Raw genomic sequence first — 24,798 nt, 5'->3', positions numbered from 1 at the left:
GGTAATTAAGCAGGATAAACATGGGTGAAAGTCAGTTATTTTATTGTATATACCTCCTCAAATTTCCGTTCCAGACAAAAAGCACCCAGTACTTTCATATTCAATTAGTGCTATAAAAGAGAAAGCTCTCTGTAGATAGTGAATTACAGATTTTTACCTGGACCACTTCTGCAAAATATCTTTCTGTTCCAGAAACATAGGCTGCATGCTATAGACCAGGGATCCCCAACCCCCAGTCTGTGGTCCAGCACCGGTCTACAGAATGCCAGCAATCGGTCCGCACAAAAAAGGAAAGCCCTAACTGCAGCATGCAAAACCACGTCCCCTCCAGTCTGTGGAAAAACCTCTCTCCACAGAACTGGTCCCTGGTGCCCAAAAGGTTGGGGGGCCACTGCTACAGACCACATTTGGCTCTATTTTGACATAGGCATTCCTGGACAAAACAAGATAAATTATGATTTTAGCTACAGTACTACGGCATGTGCTTTTCCAGGCATCTGAATCTGCATGTTTAGTGTAAGTGACAAGACGGCTGCTACATTACTAATTCTAATTCAATTAAAGTCTAACACACTTGACTAAAAAGTAAACGGTTGTGCGGTAAGGTAGGTTAGAAGACAACACACACCCCCAGCTTTCTTGCATACCTAGCTAATAAAAAGGACTGGGTGTTTTTATATTTGATTTGGGTGACGTTTTGGCTTTGCTTTGTTTTGAAAACTGTATTACAGGAAAATGAGACCTGATGCCAAACATTTTCATTGAATATCTGTGCTTTTAGCAAAGTGACCCCATTTCTCCCTGACAGGATTAAATGGATGTGTTTGCCTGCTATCCATTTCTCTTCTGCCTGGATCTTCCCGCCAGTGTGAGTCGCTGAATAAACCCAAGAACTTCAGCCTGTAATTTAGACATTATAGGAAACCAGCATTTCTCATTCATTTTTACCCTCTAGAAAAAGAAAAAGAAAAAATCTGGTTGGCAGGAATTGGGCAGTGTTCACTAACACGCTCGCTGCATTCTCAGAATGACTCTGATTGATTGTGATATATTATATGGCTCATCACATAATTTGGGGACCCTTATTTTCTCTCACAGAGGAGTGTGCATTTTTGTAGATTTTTTAAAAAACAATTGGTTCTTTGGATTCTTTTATCTTTATTTCTCCTTTCTTCATTGTTCATAACTGGAATGAGAAATGAAGCCCTGTCTCCCCTCCCTCTCCCCCCACCTCCCAAAAAAAGAAATGACTGGCTGTGTTCATTTTACAAGATTTATGTTCTGTTGTGTGTGAGAGAGAATAAGTGAGAGACAGTGTGTGTGTGTGTGTGTGTGTGTGTGTGTGTGTGTGTGTGTGTGTGTGTGCATGCGTGTATGCGTGCTTGCACGGGTGTGCACAAGCTAAGTCCTCAGGTGGAACTGTGGCTCCTAAGCTTTTGCTTTCGGAGCTGTTATTCTGGAAGGGAATGGAGGCAGCTGTGTTTACAGCTCAAGTTTTGGCATACATTTACCAGAATCTATTATTCATATCATTCAGTATCAGGGAGAGATCTCAGGCCACCTGTCTATCTGACAAATTCACCCTTTTGTGAGCTTTCTGTTCATAGCAAATTATGTTCACATTGATGAATTGAGTTTTTATGAGCATTGCTAACTAACATTCTCACAGAAGGCCAGGGGCAATAGACTGCAAGTGTTTCTGGTCCACAAGTAAATGTTAAAACAGGAAAAAAAAATCCTGCCAGTATTTAAAGACAATTTGCCATGAAGGAATAGTTAAAATATTTGGCAGTGACTTCGTGTTTATAAATTCAAAGCTGTCCATAAATTATTGCAAATACTCGGCTTATAACAAACAAAAACAGGGTAGAATACTCGCTTTCCACAGTTTTAAAATATGATTTAAAAGGAAGACTAATGCTTTATCGTAAAACTTTCTTACAGACCCATATATAAAGTGAACTATCTGATACAGTCTGCTTTTTCAATATCATTTCAAAATATATTAAGATGTATCACAATATAGCATGTACATTTTTAAAAAGAATGACAAAAGCATTGTTATCCTCCAGAGGAAAAAAAAATTCCCCACACTTCAAAAAATACGCAAGAAGACATCTAAGTTACTTTTGCAACAGGAAGAGATATTTATGATTGAGATCAATTCTGATCCCAGACTCTGAATAACTAGGGATATTTTACAGATCTTTTGGACAAAATATCATTAAAATACTCAGTGTTTGTTTTTTTAATGTTGGTTCCAACTAACCCAATCAGAATGTAGGACTCAGAACTTTTGCCATCTGATTGCTGGGACATGTTTTGAAGCAAGCCATTCATGAGAACTAGGAGCTTGCATTTTCTGATTCAATGAAATTCCCGTGTAAATTCACATGCTACAGGATGTAATGGTAATGTTAGACTAATGATTAGGTTAGAAAAATAGTGATGTAAATGACAATAATGTTGCACACATGTATAAGGAATATATGCTATAATATTCTGCCTAAGCAATGCTACATTAAACTGGGCACATATTACAGAGGAAAATTATTTTCTTCTGTTTGTTCTACTTTTAATGTTGATTATAATAATCTAGCTCCCCAAGCATTGTTCAGTTGTCTCCTTAGTGTTGAATTTCCAGGCAATTGTTTGCAGTGTTATTTCTGCTGGTCTCTTTATGAAAAGCGTGAACTTCTGTAGGAAGGTTTTTTAGCTATATATACTGTATATATAGCTGTATCTGCAGAGGCTCCATTTTATCTGAAGCTGTATGCTATCAGGATTCTGGGTGGAGGGTTCAAAGCTATCTCTAGGAGCACCAGTGTCATAGACACAACATCTGAACTACAGCTATTCATCCCCCAGCTCACAATATTAAGATTAACCACTTACCGATTGCCAGAATAGAGCTAAAAGTATCTGAGCTCATTTGTCATATCGCAGCTATGTTCCCATTGTAAATTTATGTTAAGGAGAAAGCAACAGAAAAACTGCATCTAATAACATGCACTGTCTGAAATGTATTTGGCAAGACATGATTATTCTGACATTAAGAAAAATACGATTGTCATTTCTCTGCACTTTCACCTTTTATACAATCTAGACCTCTCTACATTTGTCCTTTCCCAGACCTCTGTTCAAATTCTCTTTTCTCACATTTTAAGGGCTTATATTTTCTTGAATTACACACACATATAGAGGCATCACTTGTAAGGCGCGCCTATTGAAATAAAATTTAGTATATAAAAGAGTACCTTTGGGTTTTCAACTCTGATTAGATCCATTTATTCTTAAATCTCTATTCGATTAGATTAATCGGGACAGAATCAAAGTAGTTATAGATCTCTGACAAAGACAACTTCATTAATTTATATATGGAAGAAAATCAAGATAATTAAAACAAAAAATAATTAAAACACAAAAATTCAGCCGCACTCAAGGCTAAGAATTCCACAGAAGCTAATTAGAACACTATAAACAAAATTGTTTGAAAGAAAGCTTCAGTTAGAAAATTTGGGGAGAGTTTTTCAAGAAATAGATACAGACTAGTTTTAGTTGCACATTTAAATTTACCTCAACATTTTAAAACCAGTTGGGAATCATATGAAGAGTGGATATACATCTTTGAAATGGACTGGAATCAGTGGTGGGATTCAGCCAGTTCGCACCACTTCGGGAGAACCAGTTGTTAATTTTCTGAGCAGTTTGGTGAACTGCTGTTTGGAAGAAATCATTAAGGCAGAGAACCGGTTGTTAAATTATTTGAATCCCACCACTGACTGGAATATATTTCCCCAGGTCCCGTACTTCTTTATTGGCTGCTTTTTAGAGTATGTGGAAATAAATTCATGTTTTTTACAGGCAGGTATCAGGTATGTTTAATTCTTAATCGCGAACAAAGGTTTCCAAGTAGAAACATTAATTGCCCTCATGAAAAGACACTAAAATCCTTTTCTACCATTGCTTGCTTTTCTAAGCATCTGGACTTAATGTCCCTGGTTTCCAAGTTTCTCAACTCACCCCAATACAACATTGTCATTTCTCATTGCCCAAAATAGCCATAACTTGAAATTTAAGCATGAGAAGAATTTTGTTTATAGAGTGCAGATCTATGAAAGAACTTCTAAATCTCTACTAACATTACTTTAAAGGTAAATGTAAAGGTTCCCCTCACACATATGTGCTAGTCCTTCCCAATTCTAGGGGGCGGTGCTCATCTCCATTTCAAAGCTAAAGAGCCAGTGCTGTCTGAAGACATCTCTGTGGTCATGTGGCCAGCATGACTAAACACCAAAGGCACACAGAACACTGTTACCTTCCCGCCAAAGGTGGTCTCTATTTTTCTACTTGCATTTTTACATGCTTTCGAACTGCTAGGTTGGCAGAAGCTGGGATAAGTAACGGGAGCTCACCCCGTTACGCGCCACTAGAGATTCGAGCCGCTGAACTGCCAACCTTTCAATCAACAAGCTCAGTGTCTTCTCTGAGAAGAAGAAGAGGAGGAGGAGAAGGAGGAGGAGGAGGAGGAGAGGAGGAGGAGGAGGAGGTGGAATAAGAATTCCAGAATGGCATTTGACATAGTACAAGAAGTGATGGGACTGCATTTAGAGGGAAAAAAAGTCTAGAAATCAAAAATATATAGCAATGGTTGCCCTCATTAGGCCATTGTTTGTTCTAAACCAATGACAGCAAAACAGGAATATACTTACTTCCTCCCTCTTGAATTAATTCCGAAAATTAGTTTGTAGTATTTTGTCCCGTCTTAGTAAAATGAGGTGTATTTGGAATGGACTATACAACCTGATTCCTTGTGTTTGGATATTCAAGAAGCAAACTGCTAAATTCATATTTCATCCAGAGAGAGTATATACTATAAGTAAATGGGAATAGATGAAGCGCTCTGAGATGTAGGCACCTTGCTAACTAGCATATCTCGGCAAACAAAAGCGCTTGAAAGTTGAACACTCACACCAGTGTGTTCTATTTCCACTTCATCCATGTACTCGGCATCTTCAACAGTGTCAAAAAAAATTTATAGAAGTGGTGATTAGCTGCCCAAAGAGCATGATGTATGCATTATTAATTAAAGAAGGTAAATTTGGCTAATTGTCATTTCTATATAGTAGCACTGCACTAAGATACATTTTAACAATCTATAAATAATTGATAATTTTTTTTCTTTCATCTTCCTTCCTAGTTTGCATAAAACTAATGACTTTGTAAATGCTACTCACTTCAAAATACTCCGATGCTCCCATGAAAATTAAACTAGCGGCATAACCTTAGCAAATAAGGAAACTTTTTTTTTTAATCTTGCTTTTTGTTGTAGACGAAGAAAGGAAATTAACAAAACTCTGATTCTGCGAAATCCACATGGGAATCAGAAAGGGATGTCATCCGTGCAGGGCATTAATAGTAAGGACATTGTAACTTTTAAAGTTCCAAAGAGCAAAAAAAAAAAAAGTGATCCATCTCATCAAAACTCTGGAAAACGGTCAAGTGGTGTTATTTGTTCCACATTAAACAGGATCAGGCTCTGGAACAGACAAGCCTACATGAACACACAGTGCTAGAACAAGAAAGAGTCCTGATAAGCATTAAGTATTTTTTTTTTGGTACTTATCAAATGACTGCATGCATAATCCCCTGAATCAAGTTAGCGGCAGACTCAAAATTCTTCAAAAATGGAGTCTTTGGGTATCACTTATAGCTGCTTGTTTAATATGATTATAATACCTTGCTGTTTCCTTGAAATGGAGGATTTATCCAAGAAACAGTACAATCACTTGCTGAGGTCTCTGTGATTTTTACAAATCCACAACCTGCCAGACTACAGTGTTATCACAGTAGGACTTACTTCTTTAATTTTAGTGCAACTAAATACATTCCCAGAGGTGCTGGGGGTATTATAATTTCCCTAGTCATCTAGTTTAGAATATAATGTTTGTAAAATGCAAAGTGTATATTTGTTCATATTTTCAATATGGCGGTAGCATTTGTAATGTCTGTATAGAGGCTTACGTATGCTTCTTCTCTTCTTCTTCTTTTTTTTAAAGTAAGGTCTGTTTCTTTGACCTTTTTCTCTCATTTTAACCCTACTGATATGTCACCCATGGCAACCTTAAACCGATTTTAATAGAGTCTATCCTATTATTCATTTAAATTGAGGTGCAAGAGCACTTAGACCAGGGAAATTTGCATTCTGCAAATGGGGATTTGATGAGCAAAAATGCTAAGATATATGTTGTATAACATGCCCTATTTTGCTAGCAAATAAACAGCTCTTGAAATTGATAAACTTCAGAATATTTTATCCTCAAATGTTTGTACATAAATGATTAAAATGCATTAGCAATTCTGCTTTTAAAAATACATGGGGAAAACAACACAGTTGTGTTGCTTAAATTTGTAATTAACAAATTTATTACTAATTCTGTTCAGTTCTTTAATATGTTGCATTCCTGAAGAAGAACATTAATACACAATGGCAGAAAGAAGCTAATTTTAAGACTTTGGAGAAATGAATGTCTTTTAATGCTGTGTGTTTCTCTTATCTACATGCCACATTATTGTAATAAGTACATTCAGGAATAATTTCTTTTCAAATATTTTTACAAATCTTGCTCTTATTTGCATGCAAGTAAGTTGTCAGCTTAAATCTTTGAAATGCAAAATATATCTCATTTCTATATTTCATCAAGGAGCCTTTCATGTTTAATAAATTACAACTTAGATCCTCCAAGACTTTGTTTTTCATTAACTAAAAGCAAAAGGATACATTTAAAATCTTAATCACAACCTGCAAGGGTATTTGCATGTTGCTGATATTTGTCTTGATGGAACTTTTACTATTTGCAAACTAATCGGGAGAGCAAGGTTACACCAATAATTTCTTCAAACAATAAATGTTTCTAGGTTGTAAGCTTTTTCATTGTGTCAGGTTCCTTATGTTTGGGGAAACCTGAAGTGGATGGGAGAAAAACATTCACACAGAGATTTAAAGACCTCTGCTTTAAAGAGATCATCCAGAAAATGGACAATGGTTAAGTGATTTCAGAAGACTATAAAGAATACCTGAATTCATTTATAGAATTATGGGAACCTAAGAAAAAAGAAGGTAAAATCCATCCCTATCCTACACAAGATACTCAATAACAATAGGAATCAAGAGCATCTGTCTTTGGTATGACCTGACCTTCAATTAAGTTAAACATAGTAGCTCATCTTTCAAAAGGCCAGCCCCACCGGTTTCTTTGTCATAGGATGGGTCATCTCATATTATCAGAAACAAGGAGCCTGACAGCTGGCAATGGTTCCTGATCCCGGTGGTCTCTGGGGGCAACAGCAGTACGACGTTACCAAAAAGTTTTTTTTAAAAAGCAAACTTTTGTTGAACTCAGTGCTCTGAGACCCCCCACTTAATCTCTTTTTCTCCCTCCCTCTCCAGTCTCCTCAATCAACTTCTTTTTTTTTTTTTACTTTTCTCAAATCGGTTAAAAAATCTGGTAAATGAACATTGGTAGGTAGTTAAACTGAGGCAGGCTGCATGTTGTTTTGCCAGCTAACAGGTTAAATATGGCATCGCTTTAAGTTTCCCATCAAATTCATTTTTTTATAGAAAAAAATTCTGAAAGCAGAAAGGGTTGAGGGAGGGTGAGGTAAAAAGAAATAAATCATTGTAGTCTCAGGAACAGTAATCCTTGTTGAGGATTTTGGCTGATTGATATAAATAACATCGTCCTCGCCATCTGTCCGAAGAGGGACCTTTCCAGTTAGTGTTAAGCTGCAACGGCAGAATAATTAATGAATGGTGTCCTTTGTGCTGGTAATAAAGACAAGACAAATTATGTTATAATCCAACTGCTGCTCATTTGTCACAGCCAAATAAAATGTCAAATAAAAGTGAGGGGGGGGCAGTGTTTGTTTAATGGACTGCAAGCTACCTGTGCGTATCATTGACAGACAACTATAGTGTACACCCTGGATATAGAAAGCAATGAAATGCAGTTAAAAAATGTTTGGTTTTTATTTTTTTTGAAAGAGAGATACATGCAAATCTATTTCTTCCTTGTTTGTGAAGGAGAAAGGGCAGGGCAGCCAAGGAAGAAGATTTTTCCCAGCCGTATATTAATGCAAGCTTTAATTATATAGCTATAATACCCTTTTTGTTCCTTTCCTAGAAGGATTGGATTGTGTTACATTGTGCCCTGGAAAATGCAGTGTGCCAGGGAGGAAGGAAAAACTTCACCGTGGCTCTGATGCTACAGATCCGTAAGAATCTGTTTGCATATCTGCCTTCCTTCCTTCCTTGCTTGGTTGGTTTCTTGCTTTGGACAAGCCTATTCCTCCAGTTGCTAAGGAAAACCAAATGTTGAAATCATTTGCAGGGATTCAGCCAAGTCCCCGCGGGGAATTACCTATGGTCGAGGGCAGGGCTGCACTTTTTCAGAACATGTTCCTGCTGTAAAAAATTCACAAACCTGGCATTCGTACAGGCATCTGTCGCTCGCTCTAATGCCAGTTCATAGTATACATACAAACATCTGCTTCCATGCACAGGAACAATGTACTGTACAGTACTGAATTTGGAGGGAGGAGAGGAGAAAGAGCCAGGGAAAACAAGCATTATCTATTTCCTAGTTAAGTCCCAGAGACCAATCATGAAGCCTGATAACCTTCCCTCAAATGAGCCTTTTCAATCCGATGAAGGTGTCTAATTAGCAGGTATGCCCATTAGCATCTTCCTGCTTCATTCCACCACCACCCCACCAAAGAGAATGTGTACAGCTATCTTTTATTATTATTATGCACCCATTGCTTTCTAAAGAACTGACTTAACTGGTTTACAGAGGTAAATAAATTAAATTTGCATATACCATTTTGTAAAACAGAGGCCAACATCACAGAGACCAATCATGAAGCCTGATAACCTTCCCTCAAATGAGCCTTTTCAATCCGATGAAGGTGTCTAATTAGCAGGTATGCCCATTAGCATCTTCCTGCTTCATTCCACCACCACCCCACCAAAGAGAATGTGTACAGCTATCTTTTATTATTATTATGCACCCATTGCTTTCTAAAGAACTGACTTAACTGGTTTACAGAGGTAAATAAATTAAATTTGCATATACCATTTTTAAAAAAAGGAGATTTTTTAAAAAAAGGAGATTTTTTAAAAAAAGGAGATTTTTTAAAAAAAGGAGATTTTTTAAAAAAAGGAGATTTTTTAAAAAAAGGAGATTTTTTAAAAAAAGGAGATTTTTTAAAGGCACTTGAGGGCAGGCACAAACTATTGTATTTTAATACTGTGTTGGCATTGGAAACAATGGGTATTTTTGTAGGGGGAAAAAAAGAAAGAAGCAAGCTGGATCCTTGGAAGTCTATCTCACTGGGCTTTAACTGCTTGTTAGGGAGGTGTGTGATAGCCTCAAGTTGTGCATTTGCAGGGAAAATATCACACTATCCAGATGTTCAAGTCTGTTCTTTCCATGCACAAAGGAGGCAGAGCGCTTGACAGGTCTGTGTTAGCAGAGTTTGCAATGCCAGTTCATAGTATACATACAAACATCTGCTTCCATGCACAAAGGAGGCAGAGCGCTTGACAGGTCTGTGTTAGCAGAGTTTGCAATGCCAGTTCTTTATGCAAAACCCTAATGCTTCCGTCAAGCCATTAGAAGTGATACAATCAGCCCAGGCCCCATTAAGCCATCAGTGTCCACCTGTGATAAAGATGGCCATTTGTTTTCTTAAAGCCCACTTAATGTCTGCTTAACTCAATTTGTCAGGAAATGTAGAACAATTTCCTCACAGCCTGAAATTTGGTAGTGATTCAAAGTCCCCGCGGGGAATTACCTATGGTCGAGGGCAGGGCTGCACTTTTTCAGAACATGTTCCTGCTGTAAAAAATTCACAAACCTGGCATTCGTACAGGCATCTGTCGCTCGCTCTAATGCCAGTTCATAGTATACATACAAACATCTGCTTCCATGCACAAAGGGAGGCAGAGCGCTTGACAGGTCTGTGTTAGCAGAGTTTGCAATGCCAGTTCTTTATGCAAAAACCCTAATGCTTCCCGTCAAGCCATTAGAAGTGATACAATCAGCCCAGGCCCCATTAAGCCATCAGTGTCCACCTGTGATAAAGATGGCCATTTGTTTTCTTAAAGCCCACTTAATGTCTGCTTAACTCAATTTGTCAGGAAATGTAGAACAATTTCCTCACAGCCTGAAATTTGGTAGTGATTCAAAGTCAAAAGGCCAAGTCTAGTCTTATTCAGATCATATAATAAACAGTCTTCAAGTCTAAATTTGCCCTAGGGGAAAGCTGTTTACATAGTTTCCTTTAATAATAATAATAAAAATAATAATAAAGACAAGAATAAAATCTTATCCTTTTTACAATTAAAAATTCATATTTTTCTTCATATTATCAGGGCTGTTTTGCTTTTTTTTAAAAAAAAAGGGAGATTTTTTTTTAAAAAAAACATACTTTAGAGCAGCAACAGCATTTTTCATTCTAATTTATGTCACAGAACTATGCGGACTAGTTATTAGTCATATTTGACCCTGGTTTCCCACCAAAGAGAATGTGTACAGCTATCTTTTATTATTATTATTATTATGCACCCATTGCTTTCTAAAGAACTGACTTAACTGGTTTACAGAGGTAAATAAATTAAATTTGCATATACCATTTTTTTAAAACAGAGGCCAACATCACAGAGACCAATCCTTCCTCAGTTTTCATTTTCAAAGATGACTAAAACTTCTGAGGAAAAAACCCCCTGTCTTATTAAATTGGAAGTGCAAAATAAAATCCTATTATTCTGTGCAATTCTTTGTTTCCATGTATCAATTAATATCAATTTAATAAATAATGCAATAATAACTATAAACAAAACTAGGCATTGCCTTCCAGATGACGCTAAATGTTTTATTTCTTCTCTAATTCTTTTCCTATTTAACCATTTTCTGAATCCAGTACAGCTTTCAGCTTCTTTAAAAGTTGGCCACGGGAATCTTACATCCCCATCTCCCCCCACCCACCCACCCACCCACTCAGTTGTTGAATGGGCTTGTCATGCCATCTCATGAACAGACCCTTCCGTGCCTACAAAACATATCATTATTAGTAACAGTACTGCTTTTATCTATCCCCTATTTCTACATTAAAACCATTCCTACAAAAACAACCTTTCCCCCACACCCCTAATTGGGAAAGATTTTATTGCTGGCTACAAATTTTTTTTTTTAAAGGCACTTGAGGGCAGGCACAAACTATTGTATTTTAATACTGTGTTGGCATTGGAAACAATGGGTATTTTTGTAGGGGGAAAAAAAGAAAGAAAGAAGCAAGCTGGATCCTTGGAAGTCTATCTCACTGGGCTTTAACTGCTTGTTAGGGAGGTGTGTGATAGCCTCAAGTTGTGCATTTGCAGGGAAAATATCACACTATCCAGATGTTCAAGTCTGTTCTTTCCATGCACAGGAACAATGTACTGTACAGTACTGAATTTGGAGGGGGAGGAGAGGAGAAAAGAGCCAGGGGAAAACAAGCATTATCTATTTCCTAGTTAAGTCCCAGAGATCAATCATGAAGCCTGATAACCTTCCCCTCAAATGAGCCTTTTCAATCCGATGGAGGTGTCTAATTAGCAGGTATGCCCATTAGCATCTTCCTGCTTCATTCCACCACCACCACCCCACCAAAGAAAAGCCAAAAACAAAGCCTCTATCAAAGCAACAGAGTTGACTCCAGGTATCCCAGTCTTAGAAAGGGAGTTCCAGGAGACAAAGCTGCTTCTTGGGGACATAATTAAGGTCTGCGTTTTCCTCTTTGCTGTGACTTGCTGCTCCGTTTTGCCTATAATGTATGGCACTGTTAAGGGAAAAAAATTGGAGTCCAAGTGACTGGAAAGTTAGGTCTGCTCTGTAGCCCTGTGAGATTGTTGACATCTGCCGTGGTTGGAAAGCTCAGTAAGCAGGAAATGGAGTGTCACTCTGACTGGTAGTTTACCATTATGCTGGCATCCTAATGAACTGTCTGCAGTGCACAGAGCTTCTGGATGGCATCTTAACGCACGACTAGGCAAAAGCACTTCTTTCCTTGTCACTGTCATCCATCTGCCTGCACCCTACTGCAACCAATGGGATGGAACCATGCTACAATGTGCTATAAGCCATTTAGAGTTGCACATTGTATAATCAGCCCCATCAAATATGTAAAAGAATGACAATTATTGGTTGTTATTTCCCCCCCCCCTCAAATGATAGCACCTGGAGGTTTAGTCAGTGAAGTTTAACTTTTCTAAGTACTCTGAGGACGGAGGGGTGGGGGAATTACTCCATTAATTTCGCATACATATTTGCTAAATGGAACAGAGTTGAAAACTCATTGTCTTAACTCTTGCTAATGGACTGAAAAATAGTTATGAATATTCATGGAAAAACTCCTTTTTTTATGAGGCACAATTGATGTGTTACGACATGACAAGTTGCAACCTTTTCCTCTGCCTCCCAGTCTTTTGGGGTGATGATTGGGGAGGTAGCATGAATAAGAAGCAAATGAATTAAGGAATGAATGTAACTGAAGTTAGGGGCATCAAGACGTACTTTAAAAAAAAAAAAGCCACCAGGTATGTATACCGATGTCTCTCTGTGTGTAAAAGCACTGTGCATATATCTCTCTCTCTCTGTGTATAATAGCACTGTTACTGCCTGTAAAATAATTATTAAAATCAGGACTTTAAAACTTTATCCAGAATTAATAATAGATTAGGTAGCAAAATGTAATTAGACCTATATTTCTGTTCTTCTATATTTTTACTTATCTGTCTATATGTTTTGTCTATTTTATCAGAGAGAGAAGGAGAGGGAGAGAGAGAAAGCTTATTCCCACTTACAGAGGTCAGCTGGAATAACCAAATACGCCTTCTGTTTTAGCAACGTTTCCCATAAGGTAAAAAAAAAAATTGGGAGGAAGGAAAGATATATTTTTTTAAAAAAAATCAGGCTGGCATAGAATGACCGAAACTGAGTTAGGGCAATAGAGATTGTCTAAATTGGATGTTTTATTTACATCCAAAAGGGCAGAGCATAATTTAGTTTGCCTCAGATTTTTTCACAGACATTAAAACTATAGCAAACAGACCAGCAGGGAAGCTTACACAGCAGCGCAGTAGGGGAGCTTGCCGAACGTCTGCCCAACACTATGCCTGGTTGTAGCCAGTATCAGAAGCCTCACATGTTCTCTAGCACTAAAAATCACAACCTGGCTCATTCTCATTTTATTTGATCGAGGAGGCTAGTGAGAGAGATGGATAGATGAAAGGAAGAGTCAAAAGAGTCTCTCAAACATGTTTTGTTTTTTTTTTGCAGGTAAAATGATAACTATGATTTAAAACAAATATTAAACAGTGAGAAGAACAGAGCAGGGAGGGAGAGATAAAATGACCTAATACTGTTTGTAATTGCATGCTTTGTTGAATGTAAAATAGCACTGAGGCACAAGAGAACAAAAACTCAAGGTTCGAAAGGTTGAAATGAACTTTAAACATGTATTGGTATGATCTCAAAGTTCCTTGGAAATAGGAGTTGGTAGAAAGGTAAAAAGACATTAAGTCCCTCAACCATGACTAATGCAGGGCTGTGACTGGCGACAGAGGTCAATCTCTTACTACCTTGCAGGATAAGGAATTTACATCAGACTAAATCCAAAGGTTTATTTCTAATAAAAGGATATTATACAAGAATTGTAAATTTCGAGTGTACTTATTCCAAACCAATATTTGGAAATGTCATTTATGGAGACAGAGCACTTGTTAGCTAGAAGATTGACAATCTAGATTTCTAATCCTGAGTGCTCTGCATTGGTACAGATAATTCCATTAGACATCAATTGGCTAACTGTTGTTATGGGTTACAAATGAAGTTTCTTTCCTTCTTTTCTTATAAATTTGAAATAAAGATGGCTTTAGAAGGCATTGGTAATAATCCATTTTTATCCAAAACTCAGATTAATCATTGAGGGCATTTGCCATGCTTTAATATGATAGTCACAAATGAATTCTCTGTAATCATTAATAACTAGGATTCAAAGGTGAGTTGTGGCTTTAGAACATTTGATTGCAGTTCTTCAAGCCCTGGAGAAAGTAAAGAGAGATTAGCAAACATTACAGTAGTCCTCAATTTACAACTGCAACTGAGGCCAAAATTTCTGATGCTAAGTAAGACAATTGTTAAGTGACTTTTGCCCCATTTTATGACTTTTCTTGCCACAATTATTAAGTACCATCCTTTTCGGAGTATAAGACGCACTCCCTCCCCCCTAAAAGTGGATGAAAATTGTGATGCATCTTATACACTGAATATTGCTGAAGCCCTGCCCACCCGCTAGCCCCCACTCTTTGGCTGTTTTTAGCCTCCACACGTTGCATTTTTGGCCTCCATTTTAGACCTGTTCCAGGCTGCGGGGATCACCACCACACATCACCGCTGATTGCTGCCTCTGTGTGTCATGTTTTTGGCCTCTGCGCATCACATTTTCAGCCTCCACATGCCCCGTTTTTAGCCTCCATGGATCACATTTCCATCCTGTTTCTGGTGATGGGGAGCAGTGGCGGCGGCAGCAGCAATCCTCGTCGCCTGGAATGTGACACATGCAAGCTAAAAATGGGGCGTGAGGAGGCCGAAAACATGGCACGTGGAGATGGCAACGGGCAGTGGCTATCCCCTCAGCCTGGAACAACTGATTAGTGGTATTCCAGGAGGCTGATCCAACTACCAATCAGCTGCTTATGATGAATCAGGCTGCAATAATGTACTGAAGTTTACCAGGCTGTTTGCTGGTTGCTGTAAGGATGCTAACCAAATGAATACCAATGGATGCTGGTAGGCAGAGGCAGATTTTTTTTCTTGCTTTCCTCCCCAAAAATGAATGTGCATCTTATACTCCGGAGCGTCTTTTACATCAAAAAATACAGTAAATCACTGAGTTGTTAAGTTAGTAACAACTGAATTGAATTTGGTTCCCCATTCACTTTGCTCATCAGAAGTTTACAAAAGGTGATCATATGATCCCAGGACACTGCAACCATCATAAATATGAGTCAGTTGCCAAGAATTTGAATTTTGATCATGTGACTATGGTGATGCTGCAGCGGTCACAAGTGTGAAAAACTGTCATATGTGACTTTTTCTTCAGTGCCGTTGCACTTTTGAATGGTGAACTGTTGTAAATCAAGGATTACCTGTAGTAAATTTCTTATAAGAAGAACAAAATTATCTCTCTCTCTCTCTCTCCAGCTTCCACTTGAATCAACAGACACCCATTCTTCTATTAAGCAAAGCTTGTTTTCATAATGCCAATTTGTTCTTTCTTTTTTTTAAAATTACTTTTGTGATACAGTTTTTTTAAAAAACAAAAACACCACTCTCCTCTACTGAGAACACTATCATCCTTTCTAATGAAAGAATATCCAATATTTTCACGGAACTGCAAAAAAGTGAGCGGGTAGCAAAACGCCTGGTCTCAGCATCTTTGTCTGGGAAATGGTGAAGTGTGACTGTGATTTATAATGAGAAAAAGGTATCTACAACATACAATTTTCTACCTAGCTGCAAAATAATAATTCATAGTGATGTCCATTCCAGATAATATACCTTTGCAAGGGAGGACCCATGTGGTAAGATGATCATGATAAATGTCAGACCAATGCAGGTAACGGCTTTACAAACCATTAAGATTAGCTTCCTCTTTTTCCCCTGATGATAACAGTAACCATGCTGTGAGTCTATGTGGTAATAATATTTCACGACTGATAAATGCCAGAACCAGGCAGAGGTGTTTATCATTCCCAGTTCAGAAATGCTGACTAAAGTTACCACACATTGCCAGTTTTTCCTCTTTTTCAGGCAGATAACAATTAGCAAATAGTTGATTCATAAAACGGAGATATGCAACATTCCTTCCAAGCCTTGGGAATGAATTTTTCACCCTCTTTGTGAAGAATATGTTCTAAGCTAAAACAAATTATGGAGGCACAAAGCATGAGGTAATAAATGTTAACTCAGAGGTTAGAACAGTAGCATTTGCAGGTTCCGTTGTGTGTAAGAGAGAGAGAGAGAGACTCAAATTGTGTCTGCAGTATTCCAAATATATGAGTGGGATATTTTTCATTAATAGTAACCAAAAACATGTAAGGTTGCCCCAAAATTTGATCACAAAATTCTGTGCAAGATTTCCCACATTTTCCTTGGATTTGGCAATTTTGCAGGATTGTAGCCATTTTTTAAAATGATTCATTTCTTTGTCCCATAGGTGCTTTTTCAAGAGGCAACTGGACTTTGTGGTTCAGAAAGTCCAGTTGCCTCTTGAAAAAGCGCCTTTGGGACAATCATGAACTGGATAACTAAGAATCTCTGTACAGAAATTCATTTCTTTATTTTGGAGTCCACAGGAAACAAAAAAGTTCTGAAAAGTTTTTTGAGACCCGCAGAATTATTACTAATATTTATATATTAACAATCAGTATTATTATTTCAACAATTTAGACTGCATTTTAAACTGATCACTGGTATATAAGACCAACATTTGCAGCTAAATGTTTTGTGGCATACAACTATGTATTTATAAGGATTCCAGAAGTTATTCAGTTTTAAGGGCCATAAACCCAGGTTCCTTATTTCATCCTTAACTCTTTTACTTGGCTAGAATTAGACTCATCACCTTTGGGGTCCATCTGAAGCTATGCCACATCAGATATCGATAAATCAAATTCTCTGGGGAACAACTTTGTTTCACTTTACCTTATTAGTAGTTATTGTTGGTCTGATCCTAAGTGAGTCTTGAATGACAACTCAATCATGTTAAAGAAGACTTTACAGACTATTTAATAAGGAAAGATGAACCTTACCTTATGTAAGGTTCCAGCATTAGCCACTCTCAGCCCTGACAATATCATAACTGACCTCCAGCAGAGGATTTGGGTCATAGGTTTCAAAAAGAGAGACCCAGTCTTTCTCACTGGATTATAGTTTAATAAATACCCTTCCTTGGTCAAACCTAAATACTTTTTAAACACCTGACACAGAAGACTGTTCAGCTTGACCTCAGTTTCAGTTACAACATTAGGATGGCAACTGACAGATCTACCAACATCCTCTATGAAAATCCTATCTGTATATGTTCAATGCAGCACTCAGTTCTGCATCCAGTATAGTATTTGAGTGCCTGCTATGTACACTAAATGGAAAATAGAACTTATAAAATCAATTCTGCTGACCAGAAAGCCATTGTTCTCCTCCCAGGAGGCCAAACTTTTAGCTATTTTTTAAAAGGATGCCAAATAGCCATGGATGCCTCCCTCACGCTACTAATTGTTTCAGGCTTTCTCTACATATTTATTGTGGCTTTATATTTGATATATTGTTGTATTGTTATGCTTTAAAATTTGTTCTTGGGTTGTCAGTAAAAATAATTACCTGTCTTTGTTGTATTCACTAGGAATAAAGTTGTTTTTTTTTTAATTTTAAAGCCAGAACTTTATAAATGGTCATTTTTTTTTAAAAAAAAAAGGCAGTTTGAACTTTGCTGAGCATTGGAATTCTCCAGCCAGATTCACATCTTTGGGGGGCTTTGATGAGACGGCCAAAGACAGAATAGGGAATCTATTCCACATTTCTCTATCTACAAAGATTTAGTCCGGTAGGGGGTCATTTTGCCAAAGAAAGTTTTGATCCTATATGGAGATGTTTGAGCCCTCTAAGACGTTCAACTCTTTAAACTTCTTATATTATCACACTTTCTAGTGGAATGGTTTTTAGGTAATAACAAAAATATAACAAGGAGGGCAGCTATTTTTTTTTTAGTCTTGCACTTTGTGAAATTGCTATCAAAATATTGCAAGGGTGCTACGTTTGTTTTAAAGGTAGCTGATAATCACTTGTGCTGCCTCTCCCCACCTCCCAGAAAACAGAGAGAAACCGAGAACCAAAATAATAAATATTTATGCACTCTATATCATATACATGACTCGTTATATATCTAACTACGATTAATATGACTAGATCATTGAGCACATGAGGAGAGGACAGTAGGGATCTATTTAGATGACCAAATTTCTTTTTCAGTCCATGGATTGAGATCATCTCTGTATGAAACCTGGATGACTGAAATGACAATGCACAATATTACAGAAATGTATGAAGGTATGATGAACCCAAGTTTCACTTCAAGTTTGCAAAAGGGATCACATGACCTGGGGCCGTCATAAATATGAACCAGTTGTCAAGGATCCGAATGTAAATCACATGACAATGGGGATGCTGCGATGGTCATAAGTATGAAAAATGGTCTTACATCACTTTTTTCAGTGCCATTGTAACTTTGAATGGTCACTAAGTGAACTGTTGTAACTTGAGGACTACCTGTATAGGCTTCAATAAATTGTCTATGCTGTAATTTTATGAAATAGAATGGGAATGGGAGTGTTGTGTCTTGCCCGCCCTCAGAGCAGCCAGGGCCTTCTTACCTGCTCCCGAACACTGAGGAATGTATGCCTCCCGGCCCAAGTCCTGTGTAGAATTCTATTCTATTCTATTCCCATTCCCATTCCCACGGCCCAAGTCCTGGCTCCATGCCCACACAAACTGCAGAAGAAGGAGCATCTCCCTGCCCCAGCCCTGACTCCATGCCCAGGCAAACGGAGCAGCTAGACCCCTCCCCCTCCTCCACAGCATGTGAGCCTGAGGAGGATTTATTCCCAACAGCTGATTGGAGTAATCCTCGCATCAGAAGATTGGATAGGTGGAGGCAACAGAGGGAAGGGAGGGGCAGGCCTTAATGAGTGCTGAGTCATGGAGCCACACCCCATGGCCTATATAAAGGATCTACTTTCTGGCAGTCTCTGAGTCAGGCAAAAGTCAAACTTATCTTGCTGAAGTCACTTACTGGTCTCCTGCCTGCTCTAGGACTTTGGGCAGAGCTGCAGAGGCAAGCCTGATTCGGATTTCCCTGACCCAGCTGTCAGCGGAGGAGTGGGACACGACAGGGAATGGGAATGGGAATGGGAATGGGAATAGAATAGAATAGAATTCTACACAGTTCTGGTCTGCATAAACGGAGGGATAGAATCAAATTCATGTTACTACCACTTTATAATGCCTTAGTAAGGCCACACTTTTGGTCGCCACGATGTAAAAAAGATGTTGAAACTCTAAAAAGAGTGCAGAGAAGAGCAACAAAGATGATTAGGGGACTGGAGAATAAAACATATGAAGAACGGTTGCAGGAACTGGGTATGTCTAGTTTAATGAAAAGAAGGACTAGGGGAGACATGACAGCAGTGTTCCAATATCTTAGGGGTTGCCACAAAGAAGAGGGAGTCAGACTATTCTCCAAAGCAACTAAGGATAGAACAAGAAGCAATGGGTGGAAACTAATCAAGGAGACAAGCTACTTAGAACTAAGGAGAAATTTCCTGACAATTAGAACAATCAATCATTGGAACAACTTGCCTGCAGAAGTTGTGAATGCTCCAACACTGGAAATTTTTAAGAAAATGTTGGATAACCATTTGTCTGAAGGGGTGTAGGGTTTCCTGCCTGGGCAGAAGATTGGACTAGAAGACCTCCAAGGTCCCTTCCAACTCTGTTATTAATAGAATAGAATAGAATAGAATAGAATAGAATAGAATAGAATAGAATAGAAAAGAAAAGAAAAGAAAAGAAAAGAAAAGAAAAGAAAAGAAAAGAAAAGAATAGAATACAGAGTTGGAAGAGACCTTGAAGGTGTTCCCCTGCTCAGCAGGAAATTCTATACCATTTCAGACAAATGGTTGTCCAATCTCTTCTTAGAAACTTCCAGTGTTGGAGCACCCAAAACTTCTGGAGGCAAGTTGTTCCACTGATTAATTGTTCTAATTGTCAGGAAATTTCTTCTTACATAGTTCTAGGTTGCTTTTCTACTTGATTAGTTTCCACCCATTACTTCTTGTCCTGTCCTCAGGTGCTTTGGAGAATAGATTGACCCCCTCTTCTTTATGGCAACTCCTCAGATAACTGATATCATGTGATCCCTAGTCCTTCTTTTCATTAAACTAGACATACCAAGTTCCTGCAACCGTTCTTCATATGTTTTAACCTCCAGTCCCCTACTCATCTTTGTTGCTTTTCTCTGCACTCTTTCTAGAGTTTCAACATTTTTTTTACATTGTGGTCATCAAAACTGGATGCAGTATTCCAAGTGTGTCCTTACCAAGGAATCCTAAAGTGGTAGTAACACTTCACGTGATGTTGATTCTATCCCTCTCTTAACACAGCCTAGAATTGTATTGGCTTTTTTGGTAGCTGCAGCACACTGTTGGTGCTGATATTTTATGCCTGTCAATTCCTTCACTAAGAAATATATGGGGAGAAATTAATCTTAAACTCAAACATAATCTCGCCATGTAAGAGTGTGTAAGACACACTTGGATTTCCCTTATACTTCCCATTTTTTGGAATCATCATGTTACGTAAGTCCAACTCAGAACTGACTTGCTCTTTTCTAGGTGTTTGAAATTTAGCCCTTGATTAGAGGTACCTTTCTAGGATTTTCTCTAACATTCATGTCAAGCTGATTGTTTTGCACTTTCCTGGATTTAATTTATCTCTTTTTTAAACAGTGGGCAGTCTTGGTTTTTCTCCAATCTATTGACACCTTGTGGTCCGGGAGTTTTCAAAGATAAAAGTCTGTGCTTTTGAGATTACATCGACAAATTCTTTTAGCACCCTGTAATCCATCTGGCCCATGCAACAATTTCATTCAGAGCATCTAGATGTTTTCTTACCATTTCCTCTTTGACCTGTAATTCTCTTATGTCCCCTACTATATACCTTCAGATTGATCAGTTGTCCATTTTTTCCCCCTTTTGGGAAAAGACAGATGTAAAATTTAGTGATTCAGGCTTCTCCCTGTTGTCCATCACCATCATGCAATCATTTCCAATCAAGAAAAGTTTCCTAGACTTATCCACTCATAAATAATAATAATAATAATAATAATAATAATAATAATAATAATAATAATAATAATAATAATAATAATAATAATAATAATAAAGTTTTTGTCCATTTGTTATTTTGCAGAATTTATTGCAAGCCCTGCTCATTCTATCTCTTTTGTCTTCCTCACCCCATCCTTACAAATTCAAGTTATTTCCTGATATTTTGTCTTTCATATATGCCCCTTTTCCATTTTTTTTAACTTTGTGCCAAAATATTATGCAGTGGAATAAGTACATTCTAATCCCAGCACTGAGGCAAATCAACAGAAGTTACAGTGTTTCTGTGGTAAGAAAACATCTCTTCCATATTGGAACTCTCCAAATATTTCCAGAGTAGAAATATAAGCAATTAGAAGAATGTTTTTAAAATTAAAAACCTATGCTAGAAAAAGCCAGTCACAAGATCCAGGTTATCTAAAACCTGCAGCATGTAAAACTGTTTCCCTATGTCAGGGACCTTGAACATTTATTTTATCTTATCTTTTGCAAAATGAAAGCACAGTTATGTGTGCTTCAACATCTCATGCAAATATCTTACTCAGAAACCATATTTTAAGACTTGGAAGCCATTAATCATATAGAAAATATGCTTATCCTATGCCAGTCAGCAGCAGTGTCATTATTACAACATTAAAAGAAGTTTCACATCACAAAAGCGATTATAGGTCTCAATCTCACATTCTTTCATTACTGACTAATTGTTTTCCACAAAAAAGGCAGTTATGAAATGATAGAAAGGATACCAGGCAAGGGACAGGATGTGAACTAAGAAAATCAACACAAGGAAGAATTGATCATTACAGAGCATGAAATAAAGCTTATAAGGTAGGCATGTTTATTAGGTATGAGGATAACCTCCCTGGCCTAAGTTGTACTGAGGTCATAAATCCGCATAACCACACTACTTCATATTGAAGACACACTTGCTTGACTTCTATGTGAAACTTCCATGTAAAATGAATGTCTTGGAAAAGAAAACAATTGTAGTTTCTCTGATCTATCAATCAAATAGTATTCAATTATGGAAATTATCAGTCATGGCAGTCTGAAATTATATATCCTTAAGAAGCCTTCCCTGGACCCGGCTATATTGGCTAATTACCGTCCTGTCTCCAACCTTCGCTTTGTGGCGAAGGTTGTTGAGAGTGTGGTGGCATGGCAGCTTCCCCGGTAGCTGGAGGAAACTGTCTATCTAGACCTGTGCCAGTCCGGCTTCCGGCCAGGGTACAGCACGGAGACGGCTTTGGTCGGGACAGGGGTTGTTCCTCTATCCTTGTCCTATTAGATCTGTCAGCGGCTTTTGATACCATCGACCATGGTATCTTGCTGCGACGGTTGGGGGATTTGGGATTGGGGGGCACCATTTTTTGGTGGTTCTCCTCCTACCTCTCTGACCGCTCGCAGACAGTGTTGGCAGGGGGGCAGAGGTCGACCGCTGGGCACCTCACTTGTGGGGTGCCACAGGGGTCGATTCTCTCGCCTCTCCTGTTCAACATCTACATGAAGCCACTGGGGGAGATCATCCGTGGGTTCGGGGTGAGTTGTCAACTGTACGCTGATGACACTAAGCTGTACATCTCCACCCCGAACCACCCCAATGAAGCCGTTGATGTGATGTCCCGGTGCCTGGAGGCCATTCAGGTCTGGATGGGGACGAACAGACTTCAACTCAACCCATCCAAGACAGAGTGCTGTGGATACCAGCGTCCCGGCACAGTCAGCTAATTCCATCGCTGACTGTGGGGGACAAATCGTTGGCCCCCAGGGAATCGGTGCGCAACTTAGGCGTTCTCCTGGATGTACGGCTGTCTTTAGAAGATCATTTGAAGGCCGTTGCCAAGGGAACTTTTTATCAGGTTCGCCTGATTTGCCAGTTGCGCCCCTTCCTGGATCAGGACTCTCTATGCACAGTCACTCATGCCCTCGTTACTTCCCGCCTGGATTACTGCAATGCTCTCTACATGGGGCTCCCCTTGAAGAGCACCAGGAGGCTCCAACTGGTGCAAAATGCGGCCGCGCGGGGGATAGAGGGAGCATCTCGTAGTTCCCATGTAACACCTCTCCTGTGCAGGCTGCATTGGTTGCCGGTGGTCTTCCAGGTGCGATTCAAGGTTTTGGTCATCACCTTTAAAGCGTTCCATGGCATAGGACCGGGATATTTACGGGACTGCCTGCTGCCACCAGTAGCCTCCCATCGACCTATGCGCTCTCACAGGGAGGGCCTCCTTAGGGTGCCATCGGCCAAAAATGTCGGCTGGCGGCCCCCAGGGGAAGAGTGTTCTCTGTGGGGGGCCCTGCCCTGTGGAATGAACTACCCATGGGGCTACGCCTACTCCCTGATCTTCGGACCTTTAAGCGCGAGCTTAAGACTTTCTTCTTTCATCAAGCAGGGCTGGCCTGATGATAAATTTTAATTGAGGGTTTTTAGTGGTTTTTTTTAGTGGGGTTATTCTATTCTATAATTTTAGCTACGTATTTTAAATATTCAGCTCATGGAATTAGATTTTTAATTATATATTGCATTTTAATTTTTTTGTATATGTGTTTTATCTATGCTGTACACCACCCTGAGTCTTCGGAGAAGGGCGGTATAAAAATTTGAACAATAAATAAATAAATAAATAAATATTAACTCAGTACCTTGAGACCAAGGCCTCTGGTGTCTCATGGATCCATGGTTGATAAAATACCTTTATGAGGTAGGATTGAAAGATGCCATAGGGTTTTCTCCGCCATAACCTATCATATAACTTGCGAAGTTAAAAACTAAATAAGTTATAGCATTAATAGCTGCTAAAATCTGTCTAATGTCTCAATTAAAACTTAGTGAAGGTATGACTTAATTGTATTTCAATAGAAAATATGGTCGGTAATGAGCAGGGGAACGACTTAATATTACATTCTTGTTAACACAATCAAATGCTTTCCTGCTAATTATATTTGGATGGGAGAAGGCCTAATGGGTAGATTGTGCACACATATAGATAATTGTGTGTTATTTTTCTAAGTTGAATGAGAAATTGTAGAGTCCTTGGTGATCTCTGAGTTTGGTCGTTTGCTTGCAGACATTTCATTGCCTGACTAGGTAACAACACAAAACATCAAGGACTCCACATATGAGGAATTGTTCATGTTTTGCAAATAATCTGGATCTTCGAGTGTCAGAAAAAGTGCTTGCATTTCCAATGAGATGAACGAGATAAGCTAATACTTTCCCATTCCTTTAAGTCATGGTAGCCCACTGAGACCTAAAAAAAAAACATTTCCTCAGGAAATTCATGAAATGAGTTTCTGGCATGACAGGTCACACCCTGGCCTTTGCTACCTCAGACCGATCTTCCGAAAGCCAGCTCTGTGTGTCATCTGTAGAAAAAACAATAAAGTCTTAAAACTTTAATTGCACCCCATGATAATGCCTCAGCTTTCATGGATCTCAGCTTGTTTTATCAGAGATAACAGCATCATTCTGAGCTACAATACACTGCTGCATCTCCAACAACATTCGAAAGTCCCCATTCTCCAACCTGAGGGACAGGAGCTTCAGGAGGCTGTAATGAGTCAGAGAACTTAAAAATCTCCTTGTGCTTGGAGTTGTCATTTATGAAAATGTGAACACACTCTATTGAAAAATAATATTCAAAACGGGGCACTTCAGCTGTAACCATGCTTCCAGATCACATTTGTCTGTTTCAACCATGGTAGCAGCAACATTCTAGACAGTCAGATACTGTTGTAACACCCATAATTCTTTA

General features: G+C 38.6%; 1 protein-coding gene across 4 annotated transcripts in view; it reads left to right on the top strand.

Annotated features, from left to right (window-relative positions):
* Positions 1 to 24,798, top strand: part of ARHGAP15 (Rho GTPase activating protein 15) — a 494,107-nt gene that overhangs the window by 440,047 nt on the left and 29,262 nt on the right. The window lies entirely within an intron of this gene.

This window comes from Ahaetulla prasina, chromosome 1 (assembly GCF_028640845.1).
Source record: "Ahaetulla prasina isolate Xishuangbanna chromosome 1, ASM2864084v1, whole genome shotgun sequence".
Classification (NCBI taxonomy): Eukaryota; Metazoa; Chordata; class Lepidosauria; order Squamata; family Colubridae; genus Ahaetulla; species Ahaetulla prasina.
The sequence above is the reverse complement of the archived record's forward strand: the minus strand, read 5'-3'. Positions and strand labels throughout refer to the sequence as shown.